Here is a 9,013-nt window from a genome sequence, read left to right on the forward strand (position 1 = left end):
CGAAGGTAAACAACAATTTCCAACACGAAACCTTCGCAGTATAGAGCAATGCCAACCAACAGACCTGACTGAACTGAGCGATGCCGGGCGATGGGATGTAAGAGCAACACTACTTACTGCTGTTTCTGTTTGCATCAAATAAACCGTTTACCTTTATCTGTATGGTGGTATTGGTGTGTTTTCAACCATCATCGGCATCGATGTCATGTGGAAAAGATGTGAGCTGCTTGAAGTTTCATACAACCCAACGGGATTGAATACAACAGATTGACCGAAGTAAGTAATTATAACCGGAAGCACGAAGTTTTGGCGCGCTTTCAGAGTAACTTTTTAATTTGAACCACGACAACGGCGCCGGTGGTGTAGTGGTAAGCGTGATTACCTCTCACCCCAGCAGGCCTGGGTTCAATCCCAGTCGGCGCCGCCGGGATGTTCTGAAGCATAACATCTCTGATCACGCCTTCCTTCGGATGGGAAGTAAAGCCGTTGGTCCCCGGTTCATGAGTTGATGGGTCGATAGGTAGGGTCCAGGTGTGGGAGCTGCCTTCCTGGCACGTCGGTAGCATTGGTGCTCAGCACGGAAAACAAGATCGACGGAAAAAAAACAAACCAAAGGGAAACAAAAAATTTGAACCACGCTAATCTGCACGCCGTGCAAACTAAAAATTGCTTAAACGTCATTGGAATATGGAGCAAAGTGAAAATTTTAATAGAACATTGCGAAACGGAATGCATAATCAAAACAAAACAGCAAATAAGACTACACAGCAAAAAAAGTTGTTGAATATTACATCGAAACTACTGCCAGGTCAATCCATCGGTTGTGTAATATCACATTGTACGATGTACATATTGTATCTGCTTTTTGCTATTACATCATTATTTCATACATCAGCTGGAATTACGTTGATCGATATTACATTTTTTTTTGCTGTGTCTAGCCTATAAGTATCAGAAATCTAGAGTAACATTTGAAATGGGCCTATGTCCAAAACGTAAACAAACCAGAAAATGAATTTTAAATTTTGGCCGCCTCTATTCAATTCATATTTAAGAAAATTGAAGTATTTTAGGCATTTATATTGTTCACAATAACAATAGTAACTGTATCTCAGTATACAACATCCAAAATATGCGAAAAGCTTTCAAAAATATATGAAAATCGATAACAATATAATTTCATAAATTAATAAGCCTTTTTTGTGAATCTTTCAATAGATAGGCCCTTTTTGTTAAGCCGTTGTGCTTGTCATCAGAAATGGTAGGCCCTTTGCTAAGCCTTTTCGCAACGTCAAATAAATTCAAAACAAATCATCGGCCCTGCCTCAAGCAGTAGGGCCTAGCTTTGGTTTGAAATTTTTCAATCATCGGTCCTTCTACGTCACTAGGCTTAACAATGAAATGAAATAAATGAATGGTTGGCCGTTTTAGCGTGCGGGCCTATAAATGAATCGAAAAATTTCGTTGATCGGCCGTTTCGAAAATCGAGTTATTTTTAATGATTTTTCTCGATTATGCGGAACTTTCTTACACGATTAGCAGCTATCAAGCGGTGCTAAAGAATGGTATCAAAACCCGATTTGTTTACGTTTTGGACATAGGCCCATTTCAAATGTTACTCTAGAAATGCATGTTTCTGGTATCCAGCATAAATTTGAACGTTTACACCTCAAACGACACAATCTTATGTTTCCTACCAGAAACTCAGACAGGTTGTAGCGGCCATAAGCGATCGTAAAATACTGAAAACCAGAAACATGCATTTCTCATGCTTATAGCACAGACAAACAGACATAACACATTTAATATTTCTCACTGTAAAACATCGTCACTAGAACATTACCGCCATTCAAGGTTGCAAATACTCATTTCAGCTAAAACAATGTTTTTTTTTTTTAATTATGAAATAATTAGATGCCATGATCATATTTTGAATTGGTAGGACACAAGAAGAGGTTGCAAAGAATGTGTTTGACATATTAAACCTGTTTATTTCACTTCATGAGAGTCACAATCAGCGATTTTTCACACACTCACTCACTCACTCAGCGATCAGAAAATCGCTGATTGTGGCTCAATTTAAGCATTTTACAGGTTTTATGTTTCAAACGCATACTTTGTAACCTCTTCTTGTAAGTTTCAAGTAATACATGCCATCTGTGGTAGCTAACTCGAGAGAACTGCAAAGTGAACCATACACGACGCCGAGCTAAGTATGACTGCCCGCGCTCTTGCTACAGAACGACGCGAACCCCTTCGCACTCCACACACACATGTATATTCAAATCCACTACCACATCCCCCTTTCTCTCAAGATACTTATTTTATTTTATCAACCTCTCAGATCTCAATGTTGTATGCTAGGTTGTATATATTTTTATAGATCAAAGATTTATATAAAGCAAGAAAGGATACTTATCTTCATGGACTGTATATCACCTTCGGTCTGGGTGTCCTTCCTGAACGTCTTGGTGGGGTAGTTGGCGGTGGCAGCTCATTTGTACCCAAAGCCAACTCCGGAACAATCATTGGGTCCAAAGATTCTTCATCAAATCTTGAATCACCTGAGGCTGTTGGTGTTGGATGCTTATCCGAATTCTGGTCATCATTTCCAACAGTTAATGGATCAGAGATAGCTTTTAAATGGGATGTGTTGCGGTCATAGGTTTTTCCAGTATCTTTGGATTGAACAGTTACGTTTGAACCTTGCCTGTCTATAACAGTGAATTTCTCCTTATGGAAATTTGTAGACAACTTGTTCATTGGACAGAGGTTCCTCATGAGGACTGTGTCTCCAACCGAGAGACTACTCGGTTTCGCTCTACGCTTCACATCCTCCCGCTGCTTCCCAAGCATTTTCTTCTCATAGTTCCTGATCTCTGAAATCGGTACTAGGAGGAACCGTTTCCAGATCGTCAACACAGGGTAATTTGGTGCGCAATTTTCGATTCTGTAAAAGCTCACTTGGTGCCTTCCCCGTGATGGTATGTGGGGTATTGTTGTACAGTTCCAAATAATTGTTGAGTTCAGCCTTCCAATCATTGTACAAAGCGTTCACAATTTTCATTCTTTTTAACAACGATCTGTTCTGGCGTTCGATTTCCCCATTAGCCTGCGGCCAATAGGGTGAAGAGTGATTAAGGTGAATGCCGTTTAGTTTGCAATATTCCTCAAATTCACGTGATACGAACGGTTTAGCATTATCTAATGTAATTGTTCTTGGCGGTCCCCAAATGCGAAAAATGCGTTTCAATCGTTTGATTGTTTCTTGAGCCGTGATTTTAGACATAACTTCTAATTCCATATAACGACTATAATAGTCAATAACCACGAGAATGTATTCTGCTGATGGCATTGGCCCGAGAAAATCTATCGCAATATCAACCCATGGACGATCGGGCAATGAACGTCACATCATTGGTTCAGGCGGGTCAGGAAGTTGGACTAAACGACATCCCTCGCAAGCTTCGCATGTTTCAACCGCGGCTTGATCTATGCCGGGCCACCAACATCTCTCCCACAAACGTCGTTTCATAAGAGACTGTCCAGGATGTCCTTCATGGGCTAATTGGAGCATTCTTGGTCGCAAGCTTGTCGGTATTACAAGTTTTGATCCACGCAAAATAAGTGCGTTTACTTATGTATATTCATGACGGAATGGAAGATACTGTTTCAATCCTTCGTGGCCCCAGGAGTCGTTTGCGATGCATACTCTCAACTTCTGCATCTCTGGATCCAGACTGGTGGCATGAATAACTTCCTCAATGTCCATTGCGGCGGCTTCCTGAATGGTTCGAATCATGGTTTCTGTTTCTGGATCAAAATCGTCTTGATTTGTCACACTTGTTAATGTTGACAACTACTCAACTGAAATACGACGAATAAACACTTCACATTCATCTGTCCACTGATTATCGTGGGCATGTGCCCCAAGTCTAGAAAACACATCAGCCAAGTTAGCTGACCCTTTACGATACACTACTCTGAATGTGAATGCTTGAATACGCAGCATCCATCGTTCAATTCTGGCCGTCGGTCGAGAAGTGGCCGTAAAAAGAGTCTCCAAAGGTCTGTGGTCAGTCTCCAATTCAAAATGTATCCCTAAAAGATATATTCTGAAACGCTCTACTCCCCACACAATTCCGAGTGCTTCCTTTTCAATTGCTGGATACTTTTTCTCGGTTTCCGAGAGGCTCTTCGATGCATAACCAATAACCCTTGGTTGGTTCTTCTTAAATTGCAGTAATACAGCACCTAATCCAACACCTGACGCATCTGTAACCAGCAATGTTCTATCTTTGGGATCGTAATACCCTAAATGGTCAAGGGATCCAATCATTTGCTTGAGCCGGTCAAATGAACTCTGGTGCTCCGGTTTCCAGTCAAATTGCATCTCCTGTTTCAGCAATTCTCTCAATGGGTAGTTCACAGTTGCCAAATTTGGAATAAAACGTGACACATACGTCACTAGCCCAAGAAAGCTACTCAACTCCTCTTTGGTTTGTGGTGCTCTGAACTGCAGGATTGATCTAACTTTTTCTTCTGTAGGTGCAACTCCCTCTGATGAAAGCGTATGTCCCAAAAACGATATCTTCTTTTGCTTGAACTTACATTTGTGGTCATTCAATAAAATGCCGTAGCGATTCAGGACATTCATGATTTGTTTAACTGCCAAATCGTGCTCCTCTTCAGTAGATCCAAAAATCACGATATCATCGATGAATACAACTGTATTTTTACATTCTGCGAGAATGCTTTCCATCAGGTTTTGGAATAGCTCCGGCGCACAGTTTACCCCAAAGAGTAGCCGCTTGTATCGAAACAAGCCCCAATTCGTAATGAATGTTGTCACATCCCGGCACTCATCCGTTAGTTCTACTTGGTGAAACGCTTGCTTTATGTCCAATGTCGTAAACAGTGTGGCATTCCGAAACCTCGGTAGTAAATCGTCGAAAATTGGTAGAGGGTGATTGAGTCTTTGGATGGCCTGGTTTGCTCTTCGCATGTCTACACACAGTCGTAGCTCACCGTTATCTTTAAGTATCGGAACCAGAGGGGAAACCCACGAAGTTGGTTGCGTAACTTTTTCGATGATATCTAACTGCAACAGTTCGTTCAGTTTAGATTCAACCTGTTGCAAAAGTGGAATAGGGCATCGACGAAGAGGCTGGATAACTGGTGGAATCGTTCTATCAATAGGCAGACTCAACGTAATGCCTTTCATTTTGGGGAATGGTTCTTTGACCATATCTATTCGGCTGACAGGGTGGTCACTAGGCAATCCAATTTTAAGTACACCAATTTCCTGCGCAGTTATTTTCCCCAACAATGGTTGTTGCCCTTTTTCGATAACGTAGAAGGAAGCACTCGTTTTCAAAAGCTTTCCTCCGTCATTTATTTCCAGGTCGGCATCGAAAACCGTAATTAGTTTCAACGGAACACGACCGTATGCGAGAAACCGTTTTTCGTGATCGAATCTTTCATTGTGTTTCTTTACATCTCTCAGTTTCATAAGTTCCCATGTAGTATCATCGATCAAGTTATGCTTGGATCCTGAATCAATAAGCATGGTAATATCAACTCCCCCAATGCAACATGTTATCAATTCGTCGGAATCTCCCACATTGTACACTGAAAGATCTTCAGATTTTGATTCGTCATTATGTTCATTGATGTTGTAAACTGGCCTTGAATACTTTGCCGGGCGTGACGGGCCCTGATTATTTACGATCAATGCTTTGCGTTTTCGATCAAATGTACCCTAATCATATTACATAAAATAAAACAATAAAGGTTTGAGTTTGCTATTGATAAATGAAAACAATACTTACAGTATTAGTTGTATTCTTAGTCTTGCAAACAGATTGAAAGTGGCCAACTCTTCTGCAACGAAGACACACCTTATTCAAGGCTGACCATTGTTCAGCTTCTCTATGACGACTGTACCCACAACGCAAGCACCGTGACTTTGCTCCAAATGTCTTTGAAGAACTTTCGTAGAGTCGGTTGATTGTACTTCCTACAGGCTCGTAGGGACGGTTTAGTGAGCTTCCAACCGGATTAGGGTTCATTTTTGCGGACTGGTACCTTACTGATTGGTAGGCATTGATTATTTTAATTGCTTCATCGAGGGTCAAGTGTTCTTTCTCTAACAGCTTTTGACGTAAATCTTCAGATGTATATTGGATAATTCTATCCACTACTGCAATATGCCTGCTTTCACTCTCTGTATTCCCGAAAGAACATTTTTCAGCCTTTTGCTGCACCCTGAGAGCAAATTTGTCTATGCTCTCACTATCACCAGGTATCATAGACCAAAACAGAAATCTTTCGAATCTGTCATGGTGCTTCGGTGAGAAATATTGTGTCAATCTCTCTTTCGTTAAAATGTTCGAGTCCTTTGTTGGATCACCATTTTCGTCATCACATCCAGGAATACCATAAAAAGCACTCTGGAGCTCCAGGCCTCCCATAGCAAGTAACTGCATTTTACGGCAGGGACCATCTGTGATACTCGCTGCTGCCATGATTGTTTCGAACCATCGAATCCATGATCCCCACGCATTTCGGATCTCGGATTGTGGCAGATGTTTATATTTAAAATGTGGCAGATTGTATGATGCCGGACTAAAGAACGATAAATTCTGTTGAATTATCGACGCGTTAGCACCACCCTCACTCAGATCAGGTTCATTCTGAGGTTCATCCATATTTGCTGGATCTGTCAATAATATCAATATACAACACATTTAAGTAAAAGCATTTGCTTTCTACAATTCAATGTACAAATCCAGTTTTTTTTTTTTTTTTTTGTGCAATTTTATACCAGAATCTTCTCAGAATTATTTACTGACATACTCTATTGGGTCACATCGTTCTCACAGTTCTTGTCCAAAATTCATTAGAATTTCCTTTATTATTCTCTACGGCAACATTTATTAGCCATAACCTAACATTATCGACAACTTTTTATTCATGCCCGCAACATCCAAGAGCGGTCCAGCAATAATTTTAACTCCTTATGATTTTTATTTATTACTTCATATATATACATATATATATATACAGCAATTCCATAGAAAAAAGTTATAGTGGGTCTCAGAATTTCATGAAAATTGGTATAGTTCTTCCTTATCAAAAAATATTAGACTCGTATTTTTTTATTGCGCCATTAGGGTGACCATTTCCGTGTTAGGGTGGTCCAAAAAATCATTCAAAAATGTCTTTTTTCAAAAAATTATAACTTCTGAACCTCTTGACCGATTTTTACGATTGACCCTTCAAATGAAAGATGTTTTAATGTAGTTTTAAGAAAAGTTATGAAACACTCAGAGATATTTGATTTTGTAGGAAAAAAATATGTTACAAATGCTTTTTCTTGATTTTCACTGCGAGGGTCTTCAACAACTTCTTATTTTAGTATTTTTAATTGAAAGATCATTTAATTTTACATTACATATCATAAAATTAGCGATGTCGGAGAAGCAGTTTTGAAAATACAATTTTTTTTTAAATAAAAAATTATTGTTCCGCAATATATGCACCACACGTGCATGGAAACGATGAAGACGCAAGGTAGTTCACAATGCGTCTCCATCGAGTCACAGCAGCTGTGACTAATGAAATCTATGAGTAACTTACAAGCTGGGTGCAACATTCAGTTCAGCCTGGAGGCTGTCCATAAACCACGTAGACAAATTTTTAAACATTGCAGATCCTACCTCCCCCCTCGTATACTTTACTAAAATTTTAAAATATTTTTACCGAGCGTATACTGTGGCTGGACTCCCCTCCCCCATTGAAGTCTTCGTGGCTTTAAAACAGGCCCCAGTTTGACATTATTAATTTTGGTATCAAAATTCTGGGAGAAGTACTTAAATGCTACAAATAATGACGAGGTCGAAGAAAAATAAGTAAAACATGAAGCATTTATTTTCTTTTTTATGTCGAAATCTGTTGCGGAGGTACTTAAGACCCCGCAATGGATGAACCCAATGATGGCGGGGGTATTTCGCTAGCAGATATCTCCGATGATGAGTCTGTTAAATCTCCATCATTTTTTTTTTTTTTTTGTAAAATTGTATCGTTTATATCAATGTTCTTAAAAGATTATTCACAAAATAATTTAGCTTTCACATATTAAGTAGAATTCAAGTGCACTAACATCGATTCTAACGTTAACTTTATTAACATAGGTGATGTATAATATAAGCATCTTCAATATTTGACTTCGTTTTGTTGGTCCTATGTTTAATAGTGCTGGGCGCAGCAGTTCTTCGAAAGACAGTCGTTGCCAGCCTCTAAGTATCATCGTCATCTTCTGTTGTACAAAAGCCCATGCGTGTGCTACTCGAGGGCAAACACTGAATTTGTGTTGCAGCGTTTCAACCACAGCATTGCAATGCAAACAATTCTCACCGTCCGCACGTTGGATGGTTGTCATTAATTTTCGGTGCTCCGTCTTCTCATTTATGAGCAAGTATAAGCTGCTCCGATGGCTCGTTGACAGCTGTTTCGTTGCGATGTTTAACCATATACGCTTCCAGTTCGTTCCAGGATTTTTCCTTTCGACACGTGGTGTTTCCGTCCGCTCCAAAAACAGGCGATGTATTTGTTCACTAGAGGGGTGCTCTCGAACAAATGGTGGGTGAAGGGGAATTTGCTGGGAAATTAACTTGAGGCAGGGAAGGTCTGCGGGGGGAGAAATTCCTTGGTTGAGAAGGGATTGATAGAACGGAAGGGAATCCCGTGCCTGTATGTGACGATTCACTAGCAGCGCTTTGCACTTCAATGCCGGTAGCTGCAGCTTCATTCCGCCAGATGCTCTGTCACGCGCCATTTGTTCCATTGGAACCCGCGCTGGTAGTCCGCGCCACAAAAATGAGCCCATAGTTGCCGTTATTTTCGCCGTGTGGACACAATACGGCGGGACGATGGATGCCACATACCAGATCTTTGCCGTTATGAAGGTGTTCAATAGTGTCACTTTTTGTTGAAGATTTAGATTCCTCAG

The sequence above is a fragment of the Ochlerotatus camptorhynchus genome, unplaced genomic scaffold (genome assembly GCF_037179485.1).
Source record: "Ochlerotatus camptorhynchus isolate MF236.1 unplaced genomic scaffold, CSIRO-AGI_Acam_v1.1 ptg000246l, whole genome shotgun sequence".
Lineage (NCBI taxonomy): Eukaryota > Metazoa > Arthropoda > Insecta > Diptera > Culicidae > Ochlerotatus > Ochlerotatus camptorhynchus.